Below are 12,615 nucleotides of genomic sequence, written 5' to 3'. Positions count from 1 at the left end.
ACAGTTCTGTAGCAGTGGCTTAAATTTCAGGAGCTCTGAGTAATTTCTTACTTTGGTGGTTGTAAACGATCCATACCCATGAAATCAAGCTCAACTGTGACATCATCAGTATACAGTCACCAACAATAAGGAAATGTTTTCATTTTGAGCTAACATTAAATATTGTTGGCCACTTGACACCGTTTTCTGACACATTTGCTGCTCAGAGGCATCAAACAGGAGGGACAGGTCCCAGCTGCTATCCAATCTGGATGACGTATTTCAATTACATGTAGATTTCAGCAGTACAGGGATTTACAAATCTAATTTTGTGATAGCAAATATATTTATTGGCAATCGACCCAGTAAGGGTGGTGGAGCATGGGAACAGGTTGTCCAGTGAGGTTATGGAGACTCCTTCGCTGAAGACTTTCAAAACCCGCCTGGACATGCTCCTGTGTGGCCTGCCATAGGTGAACCTGTTTTGGAAGGTACTTGGTCTAGATGATCTCTGGAGGTCCCTTCCAATCTGTAACATTCTGTGGTTCTTTAAAAAACCTTTTCTTCAGCAAGTGAAAGTTTCATAGTTTCATAGTTTCATAGTTTCATTCAGGGTTGGAAGGGACCACAAGGATCATCTAGTTCCAACCCCCCTGCCATGGGCAGGGACACCCCACACTAGATCAGGCTGGACAGAGCCTCATCCAGCCTGCTCTTAAACACCCCCAGGGACGGGGCCTCGACCACCTCCCTGGACAACCCATTCCAGGGTTTCACCACTCTCATGGTGAAGAACCTCCTCCTCACATCCAGCCTGAATCTCCCCACCTCCAGCTTCATTCCATTCCCCCTAGTCCTATCACTACCTGAGATCCTCAGAAGTCCTTCCCCTGCCTTCCTGTAGGCCCCCTTCAGATACTGGAAGGCGACAATTAGGTCACCTCGGAGCCTTCTCTTCTGCAGACTGTACAGCCCCAACTCCTTCAGTCTGTCCTCATAGGAGAGGTGCTCCAGCCCTCTGATCATCCTCGTGGCCCTTCTCTGGACACGTTCCAGCACCTCCACATCCCTCTTGTAATAGGGGCTCCAGAACTGGACACAGTACTCCAGGTGGGGTCTCACCAGGGCTGAGTAGAGGGGGAGGATCACCTCCCTCGACCTGCTGGCCACACTTCTCCTGATGCAGCCCAGGATCTGATTGGCTTTGCGGGCTGCAAGTGCACACTGAGAGCTCATGTTGAGCTTTTTGTCCACCAGCACCCCCAAGTCTCTCTCCTCAGGGCTATCCTCCAGCCAGTCACTGCCTAGCCTGTATTTGTGCCTGGGATTGCCTCGACCCAGATGCAGGACCCTGCACTTGCTCTTATTGAACTTCATGAGGTTGGCCTGTGCCCACCTCTCCAGCCTGTCAAGGTCCCTCTGGATGGCCTCCCTTCCCTCCAGCGTGTCTGCTGCACCACACAGCTTGGTGTCATCAGCAAACTTGCTGAGGGTGCACTCAATGCCACTGTCCATGTCCCCCACAAAGATGTTGAATAAGATAGGTCCCAGGACTGATCCCTGAGGGACTCCACTTGTCACTGGCCTCCACTGGGACATGGAGCCATTGACAGCCACTCTTTGGGTGCGGCCATCAAGCCAGTTCCTTATCCATCTAGTGGTCCACCAATCAAACCCATGTGTCACCAGTTTGGAGACCAGGATGTGGTGCGGGACAGTGTCGAAGGCTTTGCTCAGGTCCAGGTAAACGACATCAGTTGCTCGCCCCTCATCTATTAATTTTGTCACCTGCTCATAGAAGGCCACCAGGTTGGTCAGGCAGGATTTGCCCTTGGCAAAGCCATGCTGACTGTTCCCAATCACCTCTTCACTATTCTTTTGAGCGAGTAGTGACTCCAGGAGGATCTGTTCCATGATCTTTCCAGGCACAGAGGTGAGACTGACTGGCCTGTAGTTCCCTGGTTCCTCCTTCTTGCCCTTTTTGAAGATGGGGGCAATGTTTCCCCTTTTCCAGTCTGTGGGGACTTCACCAGACTGCCAGGACTTTTGAAATATAATAGAGAGGGGTTTAGCAACCTCATCTGCCAGTTCTCTCAGTACCCGTGGGTGTAACCCGTCGGGTCCCATGGACTTGAACACTTTCAGTACAGTTAAGTACTGATACCTCAGTGATAACCTTTGCAGTGATTTAGTGTGGTCAACAGGACCAAAGAAGTGAGTGTCCCCTGGATGCAGCACTGGTGAGGCCTCACCTTGAGTACTGGGTTCAATTTTGGAATCCTCACTACAAGGACATTGAGCTGCTGGAGTGTGTCCACAGAAGGAAAAGGAAGGTGAAGGCTCTGGAGAACAGGTCTGGTGAGGAGCGGCTGAGGGAACTGGGGAAAGGAGACATAGGGGAGATGTTCTTGCTTCCTTTAACTACGTAGAAGGAGGTTGGAGTAGGGTGGGAGTTGTTCTCTTCTCTCTAGTAACAAGTGATAGTTAGAGTGGAAACAACATCAGGGGAAGTCTGGGATGGGTGTCTGGGTAAAAACTTAAGTGGAACAGGCTCCTCAGGGAGATGGTTGAATCCCCATCTCTGGAGGGGTTGAAAAGTGGCAGAGATGTGATGCTGAGGGACATGGTTTAGCAGCAGCCTTGTCAGAATCAGATAATGGTTGGACTTGATGATCTTTTCCAGACAAAATTATTCTCATTCTGATTTCCATTTCACCCAGCAAGAAAAGAAGTTTCACCAGTACAGTAATGAAAACTGTTGGAGGAACAGCAATGAAAATTCTGTGATGCTAATTCAGGCCTGAAACCCTGAATAGCACAGTTCAGTACTGGGCTAAATCTGAACTGTATCACATACACCAAAATATTTTATAGGTTATGAAATGTATTAGAAAAATTGTTGGTACAGTGGCTTTCCTACTAAACATTTCTTTTTATGGCCCATTATAAATATAATTAATGCAGCTTTAAATAGCAATTAAAATGGGGCTATGATATAAAAGCACATTGAAAACTGCATCTAAGCATTGCAAGAACTAATAAGGTAATGTCAGCAGTGCTTTGAAGATGTAAAGCACTGTATAAATGTTAAAATAACAATGAAAGATATGAAGTGTCTTTAATCAACTGTAGGAGCTGAAACCAGCTGTAATTATTACATTCAAAAGGAAAATTCATTTTGACTCATTAGGGCTAGCTTGATCACTCTGAAAGTTAACACAAAAAGGTATGTGACTCATTAACCTGTTTACTGTTTTGGATGGTCCAGCATCTCCACATTTCCCCAAATTATTCCTAGTAAACCAGGAACTCTGAAAAGGACATAGATCTTCATGAACAGGAAGTGAAAAATGTCATCTTCCTATCCAAAATTTTTGGGATATGTAAGTGAAAGCAAAGAAGGAAATAAAAGACAGGAATAATATATTTTTCTACTTTGACCATATAGTGTTGCACAGACAGCGTTCCAGTGTGAATCCATATTGTTGCCCTAACCACAGTACAGCTGGATTCATCATCTTGGGTAGGAAGAGACCTTCAAAATCATCTAGTTCCAAGCCCCTGCGGGGGGCAGGGACACGTCCCACTAGACCAGCTTGCTCAAGGCTCTGTTCAAGCTGGTTGTCAATACTTTCAGGCTTGGAGCCTCCACATCTTCTCTGGACAACCTGTTCTAGTTCTTCACCACCTTTATGGAGATGATTTTCTTCCTATAGTCTAATTTAAATCCATCTTCTTCCAGTTTGAAGCCATTGAGCCTCATCCTGTGACTTCACACTTTTGTCAAAAATCTCTCTCCAGCTCTCCTGTACCCTCCTTCCAATACTGCAAGGCTGCCAGAAGGTCTCCCCAGATCCTTCTCTTCTCCAGACTGAACAATCCTAGCTGTTTCAGACTGTTTCCATGGAAGCTCCAGCCCTCTGATCATCTTTGTGGGCCTCTGTCACTCTGACAGTGCCATATTCTTTATTATGTTGTCTCCAGAGCTTGGTATTACAGGTGGGGTCTCAGCAGAGTGGAGTAGAGGGACAGAACTGCTGCCCATGCTTTTTGACACAGACCCTTAACTGAGAAAGAACCAGGTCACAGAATCACCAAGGTTGGAAGAGACCTCAAAGATCATCAAGTCCAACGTGTCACCACAGACCTCATGACTAACCATGGCACCAAGTGCCACGTCCAATCCCCTCTTGAACACCTCCATGGATGGTGACTCCACCACCTCCCTGGGCAGCCCATTCCAATGGCTAACAACTCTCTCAGTTAAGAACTTTCTCCTCACCTTGAGCCAAAAATTCCCCTGGCACAGCTTGAGACCAGGTCCATAGGGGTAAGATGAAGATACTACTTACCATGTTTACCATTCCACATGGACACCAGCTAGTTACCCTTGCAGTAAGGGACTCACATGAAAAGATACATGGGGCGTCCTATGCCTGGGCAGGTAATATAATTACAAGGAAAAAATTTAAAACAACGAAGAGACAGAGTGTAAGAAAGAGAAATGAAAGAATGTAGATGTAGAACAGTGACTAGATTGCATCTTTCCAGGTCCTGGGTGGTATTTTATTTACTTTGTGTGAAAGAAGTTCACTGCTCAGAGTTCACTGCTACACTGAATTTTGCCTTCCTATTCTTCAGGGGGGAAAAATAAAGTGGAAAACTGACTCTCTGCTTGATTTAAAAACAATTTCTCTTTCTGGGTTACTTTTAATTGTATTTTCTAAATATTTGAACAGACCTTTAAAAAAAAAAAAGAGAGCTTTCACATCCATGTCAAATAGTAGTCTTGAATGTAGGAAGAACAAAACATCCAAATGAGAAAATTAGGGATCAAATTGTACTTTTAAATTAAGTTACCATGTAGCAGATACATTGTTTTCAGAATTCCTTAACACTGTTGCAGAGCTGATAAGAAAGGAAAGGGACTTTGCTCTGTGAGGAAAAGAGATTAGACTGCGTGATGCAGACCCAGTAAATCCTATCTTTATACTCTGAGTATAATGCAAAGTTCAGTAGTTGACAATAAATGATTTTTTTTGATCTATTCACATTTGAAAACATGCATAATGAGTTTTCCTCCTCTCTCTGGTATTCTGAAGCTCAAGTGAGAAAAACTATAGGGAAAACAAAGAAAGTGCCATGGAAACTCTATTATATGCTCATGTGAATGGTTCATTTAGCAATACACCAGAGTGACCAGTGCTGGTTGTTTTGAAGTCATAATCCCCCTGAAATACACAATCATGAAATAAGATGGTTAGAAAAGGTCTCTCTCTTCAATCACAGTCACAGTAGTTGACATCAAGCCATCTTAATTCTGAATCAGGGTCATGAGCCTCACCTTAGGAAAGGCAAAGCTCCAGAGCGTAGGAGGACAGAAAGTCTGAGCCTGTGCAAAACCCCAGGGTGGGGCCACCTATGTGCCTGTATTCACTTAAAGGCAGTGTGGTGGTGTTGGCCTGAATTTGCCATTTGTTAGCTTCTGTGGAGATTTCAGTTGAGCTGTGTTGAGGAAACAAGCCATGCTCAGCTGTGCTGGGGCAGAGCTAGCACACAGGAGCAGGGTGCTAACTGTTTTTCTCAATTCAGAGCCAACCTAGCACAACAGCTCTTGGTTAGCTTTGTGATCTGGGGCAGTGGGGAAAGGCAGCTAATATTCTCTATGTGAGCTCTTTTAGTTTAATTGCTGATAACTCTTTGTAAGTTGTTTGAATAATAATCCATGGGAACAAAGAATCATCTAGATACTGATCAGAGACAAAGAGATTGCAGACCAGAACTTTATGAGTCCTCAGCTTTGATGGGCAAGGTTCTCATTTTGGAATGGTGAGAGGAACTTCTAGCAACATGCTATATAATCCTATTTACACTATAGAATCATAGAATTCTTTGAGTTGGAAAAGACCTCTAAAATCATCAAGTCCCAGAGTGCCATGCCTCCACATTTCTTGAACACCTGCAGGGACAGTGACTCCACCGCCTCTGTGGGCAGCCTGTTGCAATGCCTGACCAATCTTGCAGGATAAGTATTTTTCCTAATATCCAATTTTAACCTCCATTCTACAGGAGGTAAGCTTGATTCATCTGAAAACCTACTCTGCCTGAAATCCATCTTGACCTGTGGTTTGCATTTCCTATACCTCCCTTTCGTGAAAGAAATACTCTACTGATTCTTCTCTTAGAGCGGACTGTTCCTTACAGGTACAAGGGAAGTGAGATTTGATGACAGGTATGAAGAAGTGGTCTTTGCCTAGCCACTGACATACCCTAATTGATTTTCATTACAGAAAATCACAGGTAGTGATTGTGGCCTTCCAGTATCCGAAGGAGGTCTACAAGAAGGCTGGGGAGGGACTTCTCAGGATATCAGGTAGTGATAGGACTAGGGGGAATGGAATGAAGCTGGAGGTGGGGAGATTCAGGCTGGATGTGAGGAGGAGGTTCTTCACCATTAGAATAGAATAAACCTTTATTAGAATAAACCAAACCAGGTTGGAAGAGACCTTCAAGATCATCGTGTCCAACCCATCAACCAATCCAACCCACCCAAACAGCTAACCCATGGCACCAAGCACCCCATCAAGTCTCCTCCTGAACACCTTCAATGACGGCGACTCCACCACCTCCCCGGGCAGCCCATTCCAATGGGCAATCACTCTTTCTGTATAGAACTTCTTCCTAACATCCAACCTGAACCTCCCCTGGCGCAGCCTGAGACTGTGTCCTCTTGTTCTGGTACTGGCTGCCTGGGAGAAGAGACCATCATCAGCCTGTCTACAACCTCCCTTCAGTGAGAGTGGTGAGAGTGGTGAAGCCCTGGAAGGGTTGTCCAGGGAGGTGGTTGAGGCCCCATCCCTGGAGGTGTTTAAGAGCAGGCTGGATGAGGTTCTGGCCAACCTGATCTAGTGTGGGGTGTCCCTGCCCATGGCAGGGGGGTTGGAACTAGATGATCCTTGTGGTTCCTTCCAACCCTGACTGATTCTATGATTCTAATGCATTGGGTTAGAAGAGACCCTCAAGGGTCATCTTGTCCAACTCCCCTGCAGTCAGCAGGGACATGTCACATCATCACAGAATCAACCAGGTTGGAAGAGACCTCCAACTAGATCAGATTGCAGTGTAGGAATGGCAATGAATGGGTTTAGTGTGTTAATTTACACTGGAATTGGCTTTATTTTAAAATTTCTTTTTTTCAAGTTTGTTCCATATGAGCCTGCAAAGGCTTCCAAGTTTCTCAACATTCATAAGCAACCAATCATCTTTGCATTGCAGTAGCTGCAGAGAGTATGTAATTTGAATTCCATACCTCTGTGCATAAAGCAAAAATGATTTAGTCAAGGTTTTGGGTCTTTCAGAGTTGTTTTTTTCCTTTGTGCACACAAAATTGAATTATCTTGAATCAAGCCTTTGTGTGGTACATTGGCTTCCCAATTATTTTGTGAGGAAAGGACAAGATTGCCACAGTGTCCCTGAAAGGTCAGAAGCTTGATTAACTGTTTACCTGGAGAAGATCCTAATTCCCACAGCCTTCTCCTTTCTCTTGTCTCATTTTATAAGATTAAATAATAACCTAATCAGAACCTTGGGGAAAAACTAATTCTTGAAAGAAAAATGCCTTTTGATGTGATTAGCAATAGCATTTTGTAGTTATTAAACATGATTGATGTTGTTTTAACATTAGTGTTTAATTATACAAGAAGAACTGCAGGCCTTCCTACCCAGTGTTGAAGTGACACTTCTTTAATTGCTGTTTTAATTAAATTTTAGAAAGGGAGAAGCTGTAGAAACATGACATGAAAGTGTTGTTTTCTCTTGGTGGGATTTCTTTTTCTGAAGACAAAGTCTCAGTTATACTGCTCTCCCCAATAATAGAGTTAAACCTTCATTGCTCTGAAGAGAAACCCTTGGTACAAAGCAGTCTTTGAAGGAAATAAGAAATCTTCTGAGGAGAAGAAAGTACAAAAGATAGTGAGAACTGTAACTGCATGGATACAAAATGGTCAGGTGTGACATAGAATAGAATTAGAATTACATAGAATAAACCAGGTTGGAAGAGACCTTCAAGATCATTGCGTCCAACCCATCAACCAATCAAACTCACCTAAACAACTAACCCATGGCACCAAGCACCCCATCAAGTCTCCTCCTGAACACCTCCAATGACGGCAACTCCACCACCTCCCCAGGCAGCCCATTCCAACGGGCAATCACTCTCTCTGTATAGAACTTCTTCCTAACATCCAGCCTAAACCTCCCCTGGTGCAGCCTGAGACTGTGTCCTCTTGTTCTGCTACTGGCTGCCTGGGAGAAGAGACCAACATCCGCCTGTCTACAACCTCCCTTCAGGTAGTTGTAGAGAGTAATAAGGTCACCCCTGAGTCTCCTCTTCTCTAGGCTAAGCAACCCCAGCTCCCTCAGTCTCTCCTCATAGGGCTTGTGTTCCAAACCCCTCACCAACTTTGTTGCCCTTCTCTGGACTCGTTCCAGCAAGTCAACCTCCTTCCTAAACTGAGGGGCCCAGAACTGGACACAGGACTCGAGGTGCAGCCTAACCAGTGACCAGTTTCTTCAGAGCTTGTAACATAAGGGGAGGCTTTTAATGAGGTTTCTTAAATGGCAATCTAATTCAAAATTCCAGGCAGAATACTTCTACTATCATAGTATCATAGAATTGTTTGGCTTGGAAGAGACTTCCAAGATCACTGAGTCCAGCCTTCAACCTAAGACCACCATAGCCATTAAACCATGTCCTGAAGTGCCATGTTCACACGATTCTTGAATGCCTCCAGAGATGGTGATACCAGCACCCCATTGGGCAGCATATTCCAATGCCTGACCACTCTATCAGTAAAGGAATTCATCTTAACAGCCCACCTAAACATCCTTTGTTTACTTAAACCCAGGTTGCTGGTACTTCCAGTATCACCACATACTCCCCAGGTGGTTTCTCTACTTTGAACTTTTTTCTCTAGCATACCACATTTGAGGCTGTTTCTGAATTTGTTATTTAGAAGAGAGAGAGGGAAACTGTGGAAACCATATGTGAAATGGGATGTATGTAATAGAAATTTAAGTACTGGATACTTCTTAGCTTCTAACTTAACCTAATGACTTCACAAGCAATTATTCATGGGCAGATGGGCTATCTTCATTAGGAGTTTCTTCTAAAGTGCTATTTGTATGTGCAGAAAGCCTCCAGTTTAGTCACTTCAATAGCATGAGAATCCTAGGGAGTGAGCCAACTATCATAAGTTGCCTGCTGTGGCTGGGCAGAAAGGAATGAGCAAAAGAGAAAAGAGAAGAGAGAGAAATTATACTGAACTATACACAATTTTAACTGTGATTGTTCTTCGGAAATGTGTTCCTCTAAAAATAGTTCTGTGATGCCTGGTAGGTTTCATTACTTTCCATACCAAATTTGCTCAAGCAACAAGCAAAATGTAAGACAAAAGAGAGGTATCTGAGATGGTGACCTATAAAAGCAGTAGCATCTCTAAATGTGTCAATGTGGTTTCTGTAGAATGTGAGGAAGCCACTGCTGTGTAGACAAAACCTGAATGATGGATGTGTGATTCATTACAATTCCACATGAAAAAAAAGATGAATATGGCAGAAATTTAGCACTTTGCTGTGCAGGAGAGTTCCTCAGAGGTCTTTGTTTTTGAACAAGTTTAAGAATGCTCCATCAGACCTCTCAAAGATGACAGGAAGTTATACCAAGGTGATCAGGTCCCCTAAATGAGACCAATAGCATAGAAAGAAAAGGAACTTACCACATGCTTTGAAGCCAAGTTTATATTCAAAAGCAACTTGAAAAACTTTCAACATAACCAGAAGGCAGAAGTGCTGAGATAAGGTCCCATATGGAGCCCAGGTAGTCTGAAAATAAGGTGTTGAAGACACCCCTCTAGACTTTTAGTGACATTTTGTGGAAAAACCCTTAAGCTGTAGCTACAGTGAGAAATTGATGGCAGGTGTTTTCAATTTCATTTAGTTTTTTACTTGGATAGATGTCTTTTGTTTGATGCAAGAGTTAATCTCCCTGCCTCACTACAATAAATTCACTGTTTTCATTTCCAGGCTTGTGAACTCAATTGAATCTTCTACACAGGACTTGCTTTTACTTCCCATAAGCAATGAATTCAAATGAAGCAATACTGCAGTACTACAAAAACCTCAGGTTATTTGCAGATTGAAACACATATCAATGTATATGCGTGTCTGCTGGAGGGTAGGAAGGCTCCACAGAGGGACCTGAACAGGCTGGATTGATATCCTGAGGCCAGTGGTATGAGGTTTAACAAAGCCAGGTCCTGCACTAGGGTCACAACAACTCCATGAATGCTCTGGGCTTGGGGCAGAGTGGCTGGAAACTGCTCAGCAAAGAAAGACCTGGGGATGGTGATCACCAGCTGACTGAACATGAGCCAAGAAGGTCACTAGCATCCTGGTCTGAATCAGGAAGAGGGTGGCCAGCAGGACCAGGGATGTGACTGTTACCCTGGAATCAGCATGGGGGAGGCTGCACCTTGACTACTGGGTTCAGTTTCGAGGCCATCATTGCAAGAAGGACATTGAGGAGCTGGAGGCAACAAAGCTGGTGAACAGGTCTGGTGAGGAGCAGCTGAGGGAACTGGGGTTGTTCAGCCTGAAGAAAAAGAGGCTCAGGGGAGACCTTCTCAGTCTCTGCTGGTCCCTGAAAGAAGATCAGAGACAGGGGGCAGTTGGTCTCTTCTCCCTAATAAGAAGTGATAGGGCAAGAAAAAATGGTCACAAGTTGCACCAGCTGAGGTTTAGGATGAATATCAGAAGAAACTTCTTCACCAAAAGGGTTCTCAAAGGCAGGCTCCCCAGGGAGGTAGTTGAATCCCCACCCCTGGAGGTGTTTGAAAGCCACAGAGATGTGGTGCTGAGGGGAATAGTTACCCCCAGACTTGGTAGAGTTAGAGAATGGTTGGACTCAGAGATCTTAAAGATCTTTTCCAAGATAAATTACTTTCTGATTCTATGTTTCTATATGAAAGTGGAGAATCAACAGCCCACAGAGCTGTACCAACAGGTTGGGGTGCTGGATCATGATAGGAGAAGGTCAGTCAGGAACATGCTGTATTGTGTGCTTTGGCAAAAGGCAGTAGATAGACCCTCGACTTCTCATGCTCTTCCAGGCATGTATTTTGAATTGCCCTCTTTGCAGGCTCCCCTTAAGAATGAGGTCATGTTCAATGTTTCTAGTTTACCTAAAAGTGTCAGCCATGTGGTACAGGGAACTGTTGTAGGGTGCTTCTTGGAAATCAGACTATGAGGTCAAACTGGCTTAACAGCTCAGAGTGAAAATGTAGGTTGGCATCCAGTGAGACTTGCAGAAGTAACAGAGTTATCATGCACTGACTCATTGGCTGAGAGGAATCCCAAGGTCACATAAACAGTTGACACCAAATGCAAAAATTAAACCTAGATAATCTCAGCTCTTGTGCTTATTCTTAACTACAGTCCTATCATTTTCTGCCACTATCAGTAGTAGTGAAGCTGAAATCACAAAAGGCCTAGCTGTTCATGTGCTGGTTGCTTGAGATGTAGCTAACATTTCATTTCTTCTTATACTTCATAAGCCCCAAACCCAAAAACTTTTAATCTTCTCAACACCTTGAGGAGTTTGGTGGACAAATTTTATTACCCCTGCTTTAAAGAGGAGCTACATGAGACTGGAAAGATTGCAGAATGTCAGGTTTGGAGCTTAGAGCTTGGACTGTGTTCAATGGGAATAAGTGCTATTTTTACAGTTGAGAGAGAAAGCATCTCCTTAAAAGTCACAAATAAACTCACTTCTTCTGTGTATTTTTAGATAGCTGGCAAACTTTGTGTCAGTATCTGAGCTACTTGTAGGCCATCCAGAAAGGCAGGAGTAGCAGTTTTCCCTGAGTTTATCTTATCAGTTTGCTGCTTGTGGGGGCTCTTAAACACAATAAATATGCAGCAAGTAGAACTGAGGCAGAGTTTTAAAGATATAAGCATGCAAAACTTAGACTACTTGAAAACTGGAAGATGGTTGACTAGTCTAAGTCAGTCATGTTTCTCAATGAACAACAGAAAAATGGGTAAACATCTCCTTTGACTTATGACAAACCACACAGATGGAGTGTGGAAGTTTGGGCCAAAGTGATGTTCTAAGGATCAGTTTGTCTACAATTTAGATGACATTGTTCCATCTTCAGTTAAACACAGACTTACATGGTTGTTCTCATAAAGTAGTCATATTAAAAAAGAATCATGGCAGTATCAATTATTGGAAAACAAGGTTATTTTTAAAGGATTTTGTCACCATAAATCATAGAATGGCTTATGTTGGAAGGGACCTTAGAGATCATCTGCTCCAACTCCCCCTGCCCTGGGTCGGGACACCTCTCAACTAGACTTAGGTGCTCAAGACCTCATCCAACCTGGCCTTAAATACCTACAGGGAGGGGGCACCTACAGCCACTCTGGGCAACCTATTTCAGAGTCTCACCAGCCTTGTACTGAAGAACTTTTTCTTAAGATCCCAGCCAAACCTACTCTCCCTCAGCTGAAAACCATTCCACCTTGTCCTGTTTCTAGACCCCTTTTGAAAAGTCTCTTTCCAGGCCTCCTGTAGGT

The sequence above is a fragment of the Melanerpes formicivorus genome, unplaced genomic scaffold, assembly GCF_026170545.1.
Source record: "Melanerpes formicivorus ecotype bairdi unplaced genomic scaffold, bMelFor1.0.p_v2 SCAF_4, whole genome shotgun sequence".
Lineage (NCBI taxonomy): Eukaryota > Metazoa > Chordata > Aves > Piciformes > Picidae > Melanerpes > Melanerpes formicivorus.
This window is presented reverse-complemented; position numbering follows the sequence as displayed.